This window comes from Mytilus californianus, unplaced genomic scaffold (genome assembly GCF_021869535.1).
Source record: "Mytilus californianus isolate M0D057914Y unplaced genomic scaffold, xbMytCali1.0.p SCAF_10, whole genome shotgun sequence".
In the NCBI taxonomy this organism is placed as follows: Eukaryota; Metazoa; Mollusca; class Bivalvia; order Mytilida; family Mytilidae; genus Mytilus; species Mytilus californianus.
Window position 1 is genome coordinate 43951586 of NW_026262582.1, and position 15097 is coordinate 43966682.

The window sequence follows — 15097 nt, forward strand, 5'->3', positions numbered from 1 at the left end:
ATTGAATTTCTATAATACTAGTACTGAAATCCTTCATTAATTTCGAAAACTTTGCAGTGGAATTACATTAATAAAATTCCTGGACGGTACTAGAATAAGTAATAGTAAACCAACTGACTAATTTACAAAAGAAAAAAAAAAGAAAATATTACAACTATCAAGAAGGAAAAATAAAAATAAAGTAAGGGAAAAAAGCCGTCCGTGTTCTTTTTGTTTTCTCTCTTTTTTATAATGTGACATTCCATGGTTTTATTCAATATTTCTTTTTTAAAACACAAAAAAAATAAAGTTAAAAGTATTCCCACCAAGTTCCTATGACATTACATTTTGGTATTTTAAAACATTAAAATATTGTTTACTAGCTTAATCAATGTTCTTCGCCACAAGAATGCCTCATTGTACAAAGACACTAGTAAAGATAGCCTCGAAACTAAAGAAAGAGAATTACATTGCTTTTAATGGCTTCATAATTATTCTAAATAACGTCGTTAAACTTAAATCATTACTGATTAGTTTGTTTGGGAAAGTTTAAGAAAATTATTGAGATTAGACTTTAATGATTGAAGGGTTATTCCAAACTAAATATACGCTGTCCGATCGTTTAAGTAGCGTTCGTTGGAATTTATGGTGTAACCCTTAGTTTAATGGTTCAAAAGGTGATTAGCTGGGGTGCGTTCGCTTTGTCAACGTCTATTGTATCATGAACTAGATAATAGCAATTGTCCTTAATAGACTATTATTTACCATACGGTCAGACATAAGCTATAATAATACATAAAACTCGTTTACCAAACACAATATTGTAATTTTCACCGCAACTTTTGATTTCTGAAATCGATCTGTTTAAACTTTCTTAACTTCTAAAGATTATGTTTAAATTGTCCGCAATTTTTAATTTTTCAATGAACTGAACCAAAAGATATTAGTTAATAAATTTTACGATAGCATATTATGTTTACAATCAAAGAATGAGTGCAATATGATACTTTGGTTTTTTAAAATGTTTTTGTGTTTAACAATTTTTCTTAAATTTTGTTGCTCTTTAAAGGATCATGAAACCAAGAAGACAACGCCGAACAGAATTCCGTGAAGCTGCTGGTTCGTCTAATTCGAAGATTTTGGATACCAGTTTTCGTTTTAACGAAGAATTATTATACTATTTTTGTTATACATAATTTAATAGGAAATTGTAATTTTAGATAAATCATTTGTGTTTAAATAGAAGTAAAAGAATAAATTGAAAAATTGCAGACATTTTACATCATCAAAATTTAGATATTTGCCATATCATCTTGTTATTTGGGGTGTTCATTTTCACATAATCTCCCTCTACTGAATGCAAAATTCACATAGTCTTTTTTGTTTAGGGGCCAGCTGAAGGACGCCTCCGGGTGCGGGAATTTCTCGCTGCATTGAAGACCTGTTGGTGACCTTCTGCTGTTGTCTGTTCTATGGTCGGGTTGTTGTCTCTTTGACACATTCCCCATTTCCATTCTCAATTTTATTTCTTTGAAAAAAAGTGTGATCTGTATCAATGATCATCAATTATTTCTGTATTTGAAAATAACAAGATACAATTACTTTTTCCAATTTTTAACAGATTAATTCAGATAATCATATCAACGATAAAAACACGAAAAGCTATACTGTATTTTATGCAAATACATGTATGCGTCACTATATATATAGCTAGTCAAAAGTATCGATATGCAGGTATATTTAGTAAGTGTTAAAGCTATTAATAAAATGTATTATAAAGTGCAGTTTCTTATAACACAGAATTAAAAAAATCAAAACGAAAATGGAAAATTAGCGGTAATTATATCCATAAAAAAAACAAGGGATCAAACACATCAAATTTCAAATTACAAAAAATAATCGTAAATATTCGATTTTTTTCTCCACAATTTCAGATAATAATTTTATTTTTTGTTATATGAAAAAGTTGCACAATATAATTTCAAAACGAGAGGATAAATCTACTTTGATGAGTAATAAACAAGCGAGTACCATTTTGTATTTTTGTATTTTCTTTTCTCATATATGCTTGCTAGTCAATTCTTTTCTATAGACGTATACCCACATCTTCTTTTGGTCATAGGGGCCTCGGTGGCCAAGTGGTCTAAGTAGTCCAACTACTGTATCACTAGCCAGTTAACACTGAGGTTTTGAGTTCGAATCCCGCACGGGGCACACTCGACTCCAATCTTAATTGACTAGGATTGTCAGTTTTCCTACCGAAGGTCGGTGGTTCTCTCCGGACACTCCGGCTTCCTCCTCCAATAAAAACTGACCGCCACGAAATAGCACGATAGTGTTGAAAGTGGCGTTAAACACCAATCAATCAATCAATCTTTTGGTCATATGTAGATTGCCTGGTCTAATCTTTTTATCGAGTCAACATTTGGTAAGGCAGTGTTTCCTATGCTTGGCAGCATGGATACAAGCAAAGGCTTTGCTCTGGTCGTTCCTGCCTGACGAAAGATGTTCAAAAGTGCGCATTAGGCAGAACAAGCCCACCCTCCCCTTCCACCCCCCCAATAAAATAAAAAAATTAAAAAAACAAACACACACACGAAAAATAAAATCAACACAAAATCGAAATTAAAAAAAAAAACTTACAATACCACTGACCATTCAACAACTGTTAAATTGCATCAGTTTCTTCTACAATTCTTTTTCATGAACGTATGAAATTCATATATGTCAGGCTTTAATTTGACCATTTGTTAACATAATACTCTAAGACTGAAGAACGTTGAATCAAATATGGATTCATACAAGTGAGAGGTTTATCTAGCTATAGTCAGGAATCTGATGTTCAGTAGTTGTCGTTTGTTGATGTGGTTCATAAGTGTTTCTTGGTTCTCGTTTTTTATATAGGTTAGACCGTTGGTTTTCCAGTTTGAATGGTTTTACACTAGTCATTTTTGGGGCCCTTATAGCTTGCTGTTCGGTGTGAGCCAAGGCTCCGTGTTGAAGACCGTACTTTGACCTATAATGGTTTACTTTTATAAATTTTGACTTGGATGGAGAGTTGTCTCATTGGCACTAATACCACATCTTCCTTATATCTATAAAACAATGTTTAACCCACCATTTTCTTCGGAAAATGTCTCTACCAAGTCAGAAATATGGCAGTTGTTTTTCACTTGTTCCGTTGATTGATAGCGTTTGATTTTGTCAGTTTTTATGGACTTCCCCTTTTGGAATTTGCCTTAGTGATCAGTATTTTTGTTGTATTTTTTTTTCTTTCAAATAAATCAGCCTAAAAGGAATGGACAACGCTGACTATTTATGATGGTCTGGATGGGGTTTACAGAATACAGCTTAATGGGCCAAAAATAGAAAAAAAGGCAAACAAATATAGAATGAAGAAATTAAACCAAAAAATAGAAAGAATAGAGAATAATTGGGTGCTAAAATATAAAGAATAGAGAATAATGGAGAAAAAAAGAAAAGAGAAAATTGGCCTAAAATTTAAGAATGTAGGAATGAATATTCGCCCGTACAGAACCTCAATGAGACAATAGAACTCAAAATGTGAGTCACATGATGGATGATAAATTAAAATCTGCTTATTTTCATATATAACACCTGATCAATTCTTTGAAATAGAAAATCCCATGAAAGCAAAAACAACAATAATACCTACCCATCCCCTAATACGGTCAATCCATCCCGAAAACAACAACGATACCTACCAATCCCCTAAAACGGTCAATCCATCCCGAAAATAACAACAATGCCTACCCATCCCCTAATACGGTCAACCCATCCCGAAAATAACAACAATACCTACCCATCCCCTAATACGGTCAATCCATCCCGAAAATAACAACAATGCCTACCCATCCCCTAATACCGCCAACCCATCCCGAAAATAACAACAATACCTACCCATCCCATAATACGGTCAATCCATCCCGAAAATAACAACAATGCCTACCCATCCCCTAATACGGTCAACCCATCCCGAAAATAACAACAATACCTACCCATCCCCTAATACGGTCAATCCATCCCAAAAACAACAACAATACCTACCCATCCCCTAATACGGTCAATCCATCCCAAAAACAACAAAAATACCTACCCATCCCCTAATACAGTCAGTCCATCCAAAAAACAACAACAATAAACACTGGACACTTTTAATTTGCAAAACACTCATTTGCAAATCCGCCGCCGCCTCTCCTTAGACCTACAGTGTCGTGTAAATAACCAAAATGTGCGGAATTACATGGGATTCAATAATTTCATTGCTTTTCTGCTGTTATTATTATATATATTTTGTAATTTGATTTACAAAAACATGGGATTTTCAATATCCCATGGGATAGGGCAAATCCCATGGGATTGACCATTATCCCATGGGATTTTGGTTAAATCCCATAGGATTTTTTTGGGTCCCATGGGATAACTGTAGTCCCATGGGATATTTGTTGTCCCATGGGACAAAAAAAAATCCCATGGGACTATAATTATCCCATGGGATTTTTAATATCCCATGGGACAAAATAAAATCCTATGGAATTCAAATTATAAATATACAGTAATGTGTATGTTACAATGAATTCTGTTTGGTAGTAAAAAGTTTATAATATATATATGAGTGTATTTTGTTTTTTTTTCATTTTGTCACAAACATGTTTTCAATTTGTTTATATGACAATAAAGATTATTATTATTTTGGAAATATAATAATATTTAAAGTCAAAAAATAAAATCCTTTAACTGAAATAAAATGATGACGTCTTAATAAAAGAAAAAAATATTGATTTGAAATCTTTGTCTTCTTTGTTTTATTATGAAAAATAGAACTGAAAAAAATATTTCATATTCTGACTGAATAAATTGACAAAGCACAGTTAATAGTTTACTCTTTTCATGAGGTAAAGTTTTCTTTGTTATAGTTCCATTGCAATACATGAATATGCAAACGATTTGAATCTTATTCCTATGTGGTGTTCATAATATTACATTTATATTTGTAAATTTATAAAATAAACACTTTTCCTGTTAAGTTTTAGTTTTCTTGTTTCAGCTTGCTATGAACAATTATTCAGTCCACTATATAAGAGTCAAGTAAATAAATTATTTCATCCACTAGAATATTCCTACAATTCTTAAACAAAACATTTTTGCAATCTGTTCTTCAAAAATCTTCCTCCGTACATCTTTATTGGATGGAGCGATTTAAATGAGTGGACAAAGCAAGTTCATTTGGACAACAAAATACTAATATATTTTTTCATTCCTCCCTTCTTTCAATTGATAATTACATTGTTGCATTTACATGATTAAGTTCTTGAGCATCTATGATCATGATGATATGACTCCTTTTTGTTTATAGTCATTATGTTGAAATTTCCTCTTTCTTATGTAGGAAAAAAAACACATTCCATTTCAAATTAATAAAAAAGTCACACTATGTAGAAAAATATCAACTTTAAGTTTGCTGTTCAGTATTGACCTGTTGAATGATGATCATGAAAACCAAGATGTCTGACCTACAAATACACAAAACTCAAAAATTATAAATGAAGAGAAATACAGCAATAAAATGGCTATTTTATCATGTTTATGTACATTTTGATAAAAATTTCATTTGAATATTTAAAATTGTAAGAACTCTTATTTCAGTGCTTTGTGTCTATGGTTTTCATATTAGTTGTTTTTTGTGCCTTGTTACAGTCTTTTGAGTTAAGCCAATTGCAACAAATGTTTACAGTTTGTTCAAATGTTGTGCTGTTATTAAAACCACTGTCCCAGGTTAGGGGTGGGTTGGGTGCTCACTAAATGTTTATTTTATTAGTTGATATTTGCTTTGAATTAGCTGTCAGTAACTGTGAGTACTAATAGATCTGTATGTTGAGTCTTTTTTGTTAAAGGGAAAGAATAAATTTCCAGCCACATCCGGTCTGTGTTTTTGGTAGCTGTTTTTCTGCTTTGTTGCATTCTAATGAGTTAATAAAATTGAGAATGAAAACGGGAATGTATCAAAATAACCTGACCCAAGAGCAGAAAATAACCCTTTTCAACTGATTTTATAGTTTTTATATTGAACTGACACTTACACCAATGTCCTTAATTAGAGCAGGATTTGGCGCCAGCGACATGTTAAACTATGCCACATTTTGTAAGTGTCTGTCCCAAGTCAGGGGTCTATTATTCAGTGGTTGTCCATTGTTGCTATATATCATATTTGTTTTTTGTTTATTGTTTTGTGCAAAAATCAGGCACTTAGCTTTCACCTTTGTGGTGTTTCCCCCAAGCATGTTTAGCATGGATAGACACCATGCCCTTTTTAAATGACGCCATGCCCTTATTGAATTGTTCTACATTTGTTTTTTCATGGCCTTTTATGGATTACTATGCAGTATAGGGTTTGCTCATTGTCGAAGGCTGTACAGTGAACTAATTTTGTTAAATTTAATGTCATTTGATCTCTATTGGAGAAAAGTCTCAATGGCAATCGTAACGCTTCTTATTTTTATATCAACCCTGCCATATTTTGCCTGTCATTATTAACAGGTCATCATTGGCCTCTAATAAGTAATTGCATTGCTTACATCCACTTAATTGAACTCTGGTGGATAGTTTTCTCATTTATCATACCACATCTTATTTTCATAATAATCATTATTCAAGGGCAATAACTTTTATAGAAGTGGACTTACCATTTAGGCTTTGTTGACGTCTGTAAATCTATTCTTGTTGATAATTTCTTTTGTTTATAGTTTCCCTTTATCTTTAATGTTCTTGCCCTACACATAAAAGGGTAAACATTATCATTTAATGACAATAACTACTATTACATAATGAGTAGGCAACTGACAATTTTGGATCATTTGTATCTTGTCTTGCTCATCATTTTTGCTTGATATTATCATGGAAGTATTATATTGACAGGAACTCCCAATATTCTATGAAAATGAGGTCACAGTAATATTAAACTTGGCAGACAGACATCTTCTTATTTTTATATGACACCTTGCAGTCATTCCATACACCAACAAGTAGACATATGCTTATAATATCTGATAAAATGAATAAAATGCTGGGCGCAGCTTGATACGACCCCCCCTCAATTTTTTGAACCCCCTTATGATTCATCATCCCAAACTCAATCCCAGCCTTCCCTTTGTGGTATGGTACCTTGCAGTACAATTTCAGAGAGATCCATACACTTATACACAAGTTATTGTCTGGAAACTAGAAAAATGCTTGTTTTTTTGGCCCCAAATTCCTAAACGTTTAGGGCAATTACCCCCAAAATCAAACCCAGCTTTCCCTTTGTGATATGGAACCTTGTAGTACAATTTCATAAAGATCCATACACTTACACACAAGTTATTGTCCTGAAACTAGAAAAATGCTTGTTTTTTGCCCCTTTTTTGGCCCCTTATTCCTAAAATTTTGAGGCAATTACCCCAAAAATCAATCCCAGCCTTCCCTTTGTGGTATGGTACCTTGCAGAACAATTTCAGAGAGATCCATACACTTGAACACAACTTATTGTCTGGAAACTAGAAAAATGCTTATTTTTGGCCCCTTTTTCCTAAACATTTTGGGCAATTACGCCCAAACTCAATTCCAGCTTTCCCTTTGTGATATGGAACCTTGTAGTACAATTTCAGAAAGATCCATACACTTACACACAAGTTATTGTCATGAAACTAGAAAATTGCTTGTTTTTTGCCCATTTTTTGGCCCCTTATTCCTAAAATTTTAAAGCAATTGCCCCCAAAATCAATCCCAGCCTTCCCTATGTGGTATGGTACCTTGCAGTACAATTTCAGAGAGATCCTTACACTTGAACACAAGTTATTGTCTGAAAACTAGAAAAATTCTTATTTTTGGCCCCTTTTTGGCCCCTTATTCCTAAACGTTTTCGGCAATTACCACCAAACTCAATTCCAGCTTTCCCTTTGTGATATGGAACCTTGTAGTACAATTTCAGAAAGATCCATACACTTACACACAAGTTATTGTCATGAAACTAGAAAAATGCTTGTTTTTTGCCCCTATTTTTGCCCCTAATTCCTAATATTTTGAGGCAATTACCCCCAAAATCAATCCCAGCATTCCCTTTGTGATATGGAACCTTGTGGTACAATGTCAGAGAGATCCATACACTAACACACAAGTTATGTCTGGAAGTTACAAAAATGCTTATTTTTGGCCCCTTTTTGGCCCCTAATTCCTTCACTGTTGGTACCATAACCTCAAAAACAATCCTTATGGTAAAATTTCATAGAGATCCATTCACTTAAACTAAAGTTAGAGTGCGAAAACCAATGTGTCTTATGACGACGACAACGCCAACGTCATACCAATTTTTTGCGGTCGTATAAAAAACCAAGAAAACTTAGCATTGACCAAAGAACCATAAAATGCGATCATGGTTATATGAATCTGCCAGACAGACATGCACACCTTACAATCGTTACATCCGCCAAATATAATTTACCTGTTGCTTAAAGCATATGATAAACTGACAAAACAATGCAAACTTTTCATTGACCAATGAACCATGAAAATGAGGTCAAGGTCATATAAAACATGCCAGACAGACATGTGCATCTCATAATCATTCCATTCACCAAATAAAGGGGCCTTATTCATGTTATTGCTTACAGTATCCGAAAAAAACCACGAAAACTAAACATTGTCCAATTTACTATGAAAATGAAGTCAAGGTAAGATGAAACTTCTGAGTCAGACATATGCACCTTACAATCATTCCATACACCAAATATAGTTGACCTTTTGCTAATTTGAAAATAAGAAAATAGAAAAACTGACCAAAAAACAAAAAAATAACATTGAGCAATGAACCATAAAAATGAGGTCAAGGTCGAATAAAACATGCCAGACTAACATGTTCATCCTTAAAAATTTTCATACACCAAATATACTTGACATGTTGCATACAGTATTAGAAAAACTGGACATTTTTACCTAGGAATAGTGATGTCATGGACTAGGAAAATTAGTCTGGGGACATAAATTACTGACATCGGACTAAATATACTAGTAAATTCTGTATCCATGGACTTTTTATACTAGTTATATTTGTCTGACCAGACAATTTATCTCTTACACTAGTTCTCAGAGAGACATGTCACCTTACCTTGACACATTATTCTGACTCTGAACAAACCAGTATTTGCTCTTACTCCTTAATAATACTGCCTGCTTAGGCGAGAAGCAGCAAATACCAACTTTAAAGTCTTTGGTTTTACCCGGTTGGGTTAAAAATAAACAACCTTCTGCACGTGAGGTGAACACGCTACCACGAGACCAGGCAGTATAATATAAGGAGTTTACCCAAGATTTAAAGTTTCCAAGTTTTTGCAAAAACTGGATCAAAATCATCATTGAAAAGCAATAACTTTTTAATAAGATTTAAGTTTCTCTTTAATTATTACAGTTTTCGAGATAAAAAGGCAAATTCAAGAAATATGAAGGAAAAAAAATGGTTAAAATCTGTATTTAAGGCAACAACTCCTATGAGTCAGCTGCCAGTTTTGATGCAAATGGACAGTAAATTTTTTTTTCAACATTCTGAACATTTCTACCCTTGTCAGATATTGTCTATCTATTTTAGCCTTTTGTAGCTTATTACGCAGTTTGGCTTTTTAGCCCATTGTTGAAATCTGTACCGTGACCTATATAGTTGTTAACTTCTACGTTTTTAGTTTCTGTTGAAGAGCCGTCACATTGGCAATGATACCATATTTGTATATGTTTTTGTCATGTAGGTGTAAGGAGACAACCTTTTGATTTTCTGGAGGGATAAAAAGGGGAGACAGATTTTTTTTATCACCTGGCCATGATTAGTTTTTCAGGGTTCGTAAGGATAGAAAACCTGGCAAATTGTAACAAACCCCTGTGGTACAACCATATTTGCCAAAAGATTAGTCCAAATAATTATGACGTCTTGCAAGGCTATTTTAACTTTTTTCTGGGCACGTAATAGTCAAAGTTGTGACTGAGTGCGGAAATATGAAGATAGATAGATAGAAAAATTATAAAGGGACATAACTGAAGAACGGTAAAAGTGACGCTACCCAAATTTGAACTTGATCTGAGTTTTGTGGTAATAACTAAGCATTGTGTGTAAGTCTCATAACATTTGGTTGAGGCTAACTTAAGTAGAGAACAGAAACTAAAAATTCAGCAATTTTTCTATTTGTAAACACGCATAACTCTAGAACGGTTGTGTATAAGTTTTATAACATTTGGTTGAGACAAACTAAAGTTAGAGAACGGAAACGAAAAATTCAGCATTTTTTATGTTTATAAAGGGACATTACTCAAGAATGGTAAAAGTGTCGCCACCAAATTTCTTACTTAATCTGTATTATGTAGTAATAAGCATTGTGTATAAGTTTCATAACATTTGGTTGAGGCAAACTAAAGTTAGAAAACGGAAACAAAAAATTTGTACTTGATCTTAGTTTTGTGGTAATGAATATTGGGTATAGGTTTCATAATGTTTGGTTGGGGCAAACTTAAGTTACAGAATGGAAACTAAAAATTTGCAATCTTTCAATTTATAAAGGGGCATAACTCAATAATGGTTAAAGTGACACTACCCAAATTCATCTTGATCTGTGTTTTATCAGTGGAAGTCAAAATTAAACATTGCATTGTATAAAGCATTGATTGTAGTTGATTCAACTATAATAATGGACAAAGGAAGATAATTCCTGAATTTTAAAAATTACTTGATATTTAGAAGAAATTAAAAATTTTGTAATTTTTCCATTTATAAAGGGGCATAACTCTAGAACGGTTAAAGTGACGCCACCAAAATTCAAACTTGATCTGTGTTTTGTGGTAATAAGCATTGTGTATAAGTTTTATAACATTTGGTTGAGGCAAACTTAAGTTAGAGAACGGAAACTAAAAATTTTGCAATTTTTCCATTTATAAAGGGGCATAACTCTAGAACGGTTAAAGTGACGCCACCAAAATTCAAACTTGATGTGTTTTGTGGTAATAAGCATTGTGTATAAGTTTTTACTTTAACATTTGGTTGAGGCAAACTCAAGTTCGAGAACGGAAACCAATTTTGGGACGTACGGACGTACAAGGGTAAAACTTAATGCCCCCACCGCTACGGCGGGGCCATAAAAAAAATAGCCTTGCTAGACGTCATAATTATTTGGACTACCAAAAGATGTAACCTAATTCTTACTTGTTTGGGGAAGAGGGGATTACGTTACCGAACCACTATTCAATCTAAATCAGTGAACTGAATTATTGTCTTTTGCAGTAGTCCGAGTCGACATCTTTAACTAATCATGCAAATTGATAGTCAACAGCAGAGACATATAATCAGAGACATATAATACAAGAGATTCGCAACTCGGCGAAATCCCGTAATAACACGCGGCCACTAGTTAAACCTCGCGAGATCTCCTTAGGTAATAAAGTCATTAATAAAAGTATTAAAAGTACTCGAAGTAAGGACGAATGTTTAAGCATAACATAAACTGTTTCAGTGTTAAATTTATCATAATTAATTAAATATAATTTGAGTACATATATAATTATTTATTTTAATGTAATTTTGATTTTAGATTTGTATTATTGAAAAAGAGACATAATTTGATATTGTATAAAAAAAACCTGATATTAAATAATTAACACTTGATAAATTGTGTCAGAGTTCATTTTATTTGATAGTTACATAATGGGTTTCTATTGAATATACACCTGTCTCGGAGACATAATTTCACAGTGTGACATGTATATTAGGTTTGAATTATTCGATGACCAGGTAAATCACGAACATGTTATAAATAATGAGTTTTAATTGACACCTTGTAAACAAGAAGTTGTCACACCACAGGTGTCCACACTCTTTCCAAAAATACAATTCACAAAATGTATAATTAATTAATATGGAAAAAAACTTAATTTATTTGTTAATTAATTGTTAATCATGATAGGCTTTGTTTTTTATTCTTGATATTTATAAATTATTAAAATTTTATTTATTTTTATATTCCTCATTTATGTGGCTTTCATTGAGTTTTTTTTCTGTAGGATTGTCGGTAAATGTTTGATTTCTAAGTGTTGTTTGACATTTTTATCATATAAGCTTGCATTGAGTTGTTTTTTTAAATGATTGTCGGTAAATTTATGGTTTCTTCATGTTCGAAGTGTGTATTGAGAATTAATATTTAAGAAAATTACAATTAATTTCTCATTTGAATAAAGCTTCATTCATGTGCAAGCAATATGGAAAATTCCGATTTTATTTCGTGGGATGACAATCTTAATTTCGTGGGATGACAATCTTAATAGTTACGACTTAGATATACTCCTAGTTGAATAAACTGATAACGAACTCTTTGTTGATAGTGAAAAGGACGAAAACATAAGCGAGAGACCCACCAACAAAAACAATTGACAATACTGCATACATAGATGGATATGTGTGTCCTCGAAGCAACAAAAAATCCATAAAAAAACACAGGTCATACATCAAAGCAGCACGGAAGACAATATTTAAAAAGTATTTTATAACCTTGTTTCCACGAGACAATCATTTGTAGTGGTTTTTGTCTTTTAATCATTTGTAGCGGTTTTTGTCTTTTTATTCTGGGGTAAAGAGATGGCAATTTAAAAGTAAGATTGTTTATGTGTATACATATACAAATCCTTGGTGTAAATAAAATCTTTTATTATCAAATATATATATATATATATATATATATATATATATATATATATATATATATATATATAAAAGTCTAAATTGAAAACAACGTTCAAACCTATGATTGCGTTGGATAAAAACCGCAATTTTTATACGTGTGCATGTAAAACAAATTTCTTGGTAGAGGGGTCTAAATACAGCACAAACAACAATTTCCAAAAGACCAAAAAAAGTGAAAAAGTCTATTTTAACAAAACGCATTTGACTAACAGGTCGAACAACTGATGTTCTTAAACCCTGCTGACTGCCATTGGCGATTGCCAAATAAATTGATCACCAGATCTAACAAAATGGATCTTAATATTAATTAAATACCAAACAGAAAACAATAAACTTGTGGAAAAGATGATATACCACAAACATATATATATCTTTTGCAGTCACCATTGAAATGTCCTCAATACGATTTTAATTTTAAAATGAATTAGGTTCATGTTTTGAACGAGAAGCGTAGTCTGAAACGACAGCAGATGCATATGAAGCTCATTCATAATATTACGACCAGCAGAAGGTTTCCTTTACTAGGAAAATTTTACTCCTTTTGTAAATTTACTGCATTCGTTCATCTTTGGCACCCTAAAAAGAAGAAAAAAACAATGACTTCAGAATAGGAGAAAATAAACAACTTTGCTATAAACAGAATGAAAAATGAATAAAATGTCTAACAAAATGCAGGCTATAAATTTCTTAGTGCACAAAAAAGAAGGACTGATTTAAGGAAATTTGTCCATGAACAATTTCAATATTTAGCCAGTTAAATAAAAAATTTCGGGTATCAATCAGAAAAAATCGCCACATTGTTGGTTCAAATTTTACGAAAATAGTCTTATTTTCAGTCACGAAACAACATTTGGGAGTACTATTGGCCCATAAAATTATATATTTATTAGCATATTTTCAAGTTTTAAGAAAAAAAATTGGGAGATCAAATGGTTTCTACGGCAATAGGTGAAGTAAAATGGGCCGAGTTTTAACTTTGTTTGTATTTGATTAATCTCATCATTAGAACACATTTTATCAATAACAAATTATTAGAATTAGTTTTTTGTAACTTTTAAATATACTTGCATGCTTTAGCTGTGAAAGGTATCGGCATTATCCATTAGAAAAATCGTGAGGCGTAAACCTTTTATACAACAATACGGGTTATTACCCATAAATCCATCGGATTAATCGGCTTTCCGGTGGCCACGTCATTTCATTGGCTGTTATATAGACTCTACTAGAGTTGCGAATCTCTTGTATTATATCAGAGACATATAATACAATTGTATTATATGTCTCTGTCAACAGTATACCTTTTTCAGAATGTCAGTTCACAAAGAATCACTGGTGATAGGGGAGTGTAACCGATAAATTGATCCTAAATCAGATAAGATTTTCCAAGGACAACTAACACAATACGTCCTTGGATTTTCCCAGTAACGGAGAACCCCTTTCTTTGAGTGAATATAAATAGTGACGGGGGTCTCACAAATAAATTTAAATCTGAATTACAGGAACATCGATTAGCAAAGTAAACTTACATATTAATCTCGAAGCTATTTACGGTAAAGACAGACTGTGCTCCTGATATTGGAATTAAGGTATTATACATTTGTGTATTTTACTCGGGAGGGGGGGGGGGGGCACTTCCTATATACAAGGTGATAGGACGTGCCGCTGGAATAGGTCACTTTGTCCAGCTTGAAAATATGGGAATAGGAGGGGAAAACTATTAGAAATATATGATAAGGTCGATAAAGTTCCAATTACTTATATATGAAAAGCCCTGTCATTTTTTACAGCCGAAAGTCTCGCCGTAAGTAAACGCTACATACAGAATCTTAGCCTTAAATATTCCACTTTTCCAACACACCCCACGAAAACCAACCAATATGGGAAAAGGTTACAATTTTACCCACGCAATATATGAAAAGGTATACATTTTTAAGATCTGAATTATATGAATAGGGTGGGGTAACAGAACCCCAGCGACACCCCCTATCAATTAAGTATTGAAGTGCCCCTCCCCCCCCCCCCCCCGGAGGTATTTTACTGCTACAAGATATTTGATTTGCTAATCACGCACCCGTTGATGAGCAGAGAACCATACTTTCAAGCCAGGGGCAGTCTATACTAACAGTTAGTATAGAAAGTACCTGTAAAAAGGCAGGCAAATCCTAACAGTACTGTAACTTAATGATACATGTATATCAAGTTACAGCACCTCACCCAGCACAGTTAGCACACTGGTGTGTGTCAGTCTTATAATATAAAACTGCGTAGGTTCATATCGTTTGATTCAACGTTTTTTCGGATATTTTTTAGGACCGTTGTCAACATTGTCAAATCCGACCTGCCACTTTGCAACCT

The 15097-nt window shown here is 32.9% G+C and overlaps 1 long non-coding RNA gene across 1 annotated transcript; it reads right to left on the reverse strand.

Annotated features, from left to right (window-relative positions):
• Nucleotides 1-4142: 4142 nt before the first annotated feature.
• Nucleotides 4143-14348, reverse strand: LOC127718199 (uncharacterized). The gene is made up of 3 exons (XR_007989629.1): nt 14041-14348; nt 6684-6770; nt 4143-5513 (listed from the first exon to the last, which is right to left on the reverse strand). It is a non-coding gene; the product is annotated as an uncharacterized LOC127718199 (long non-coding RNA).
• Between the last annotated feature and the right edge of the window lie 749 nt (nt 14349-15097).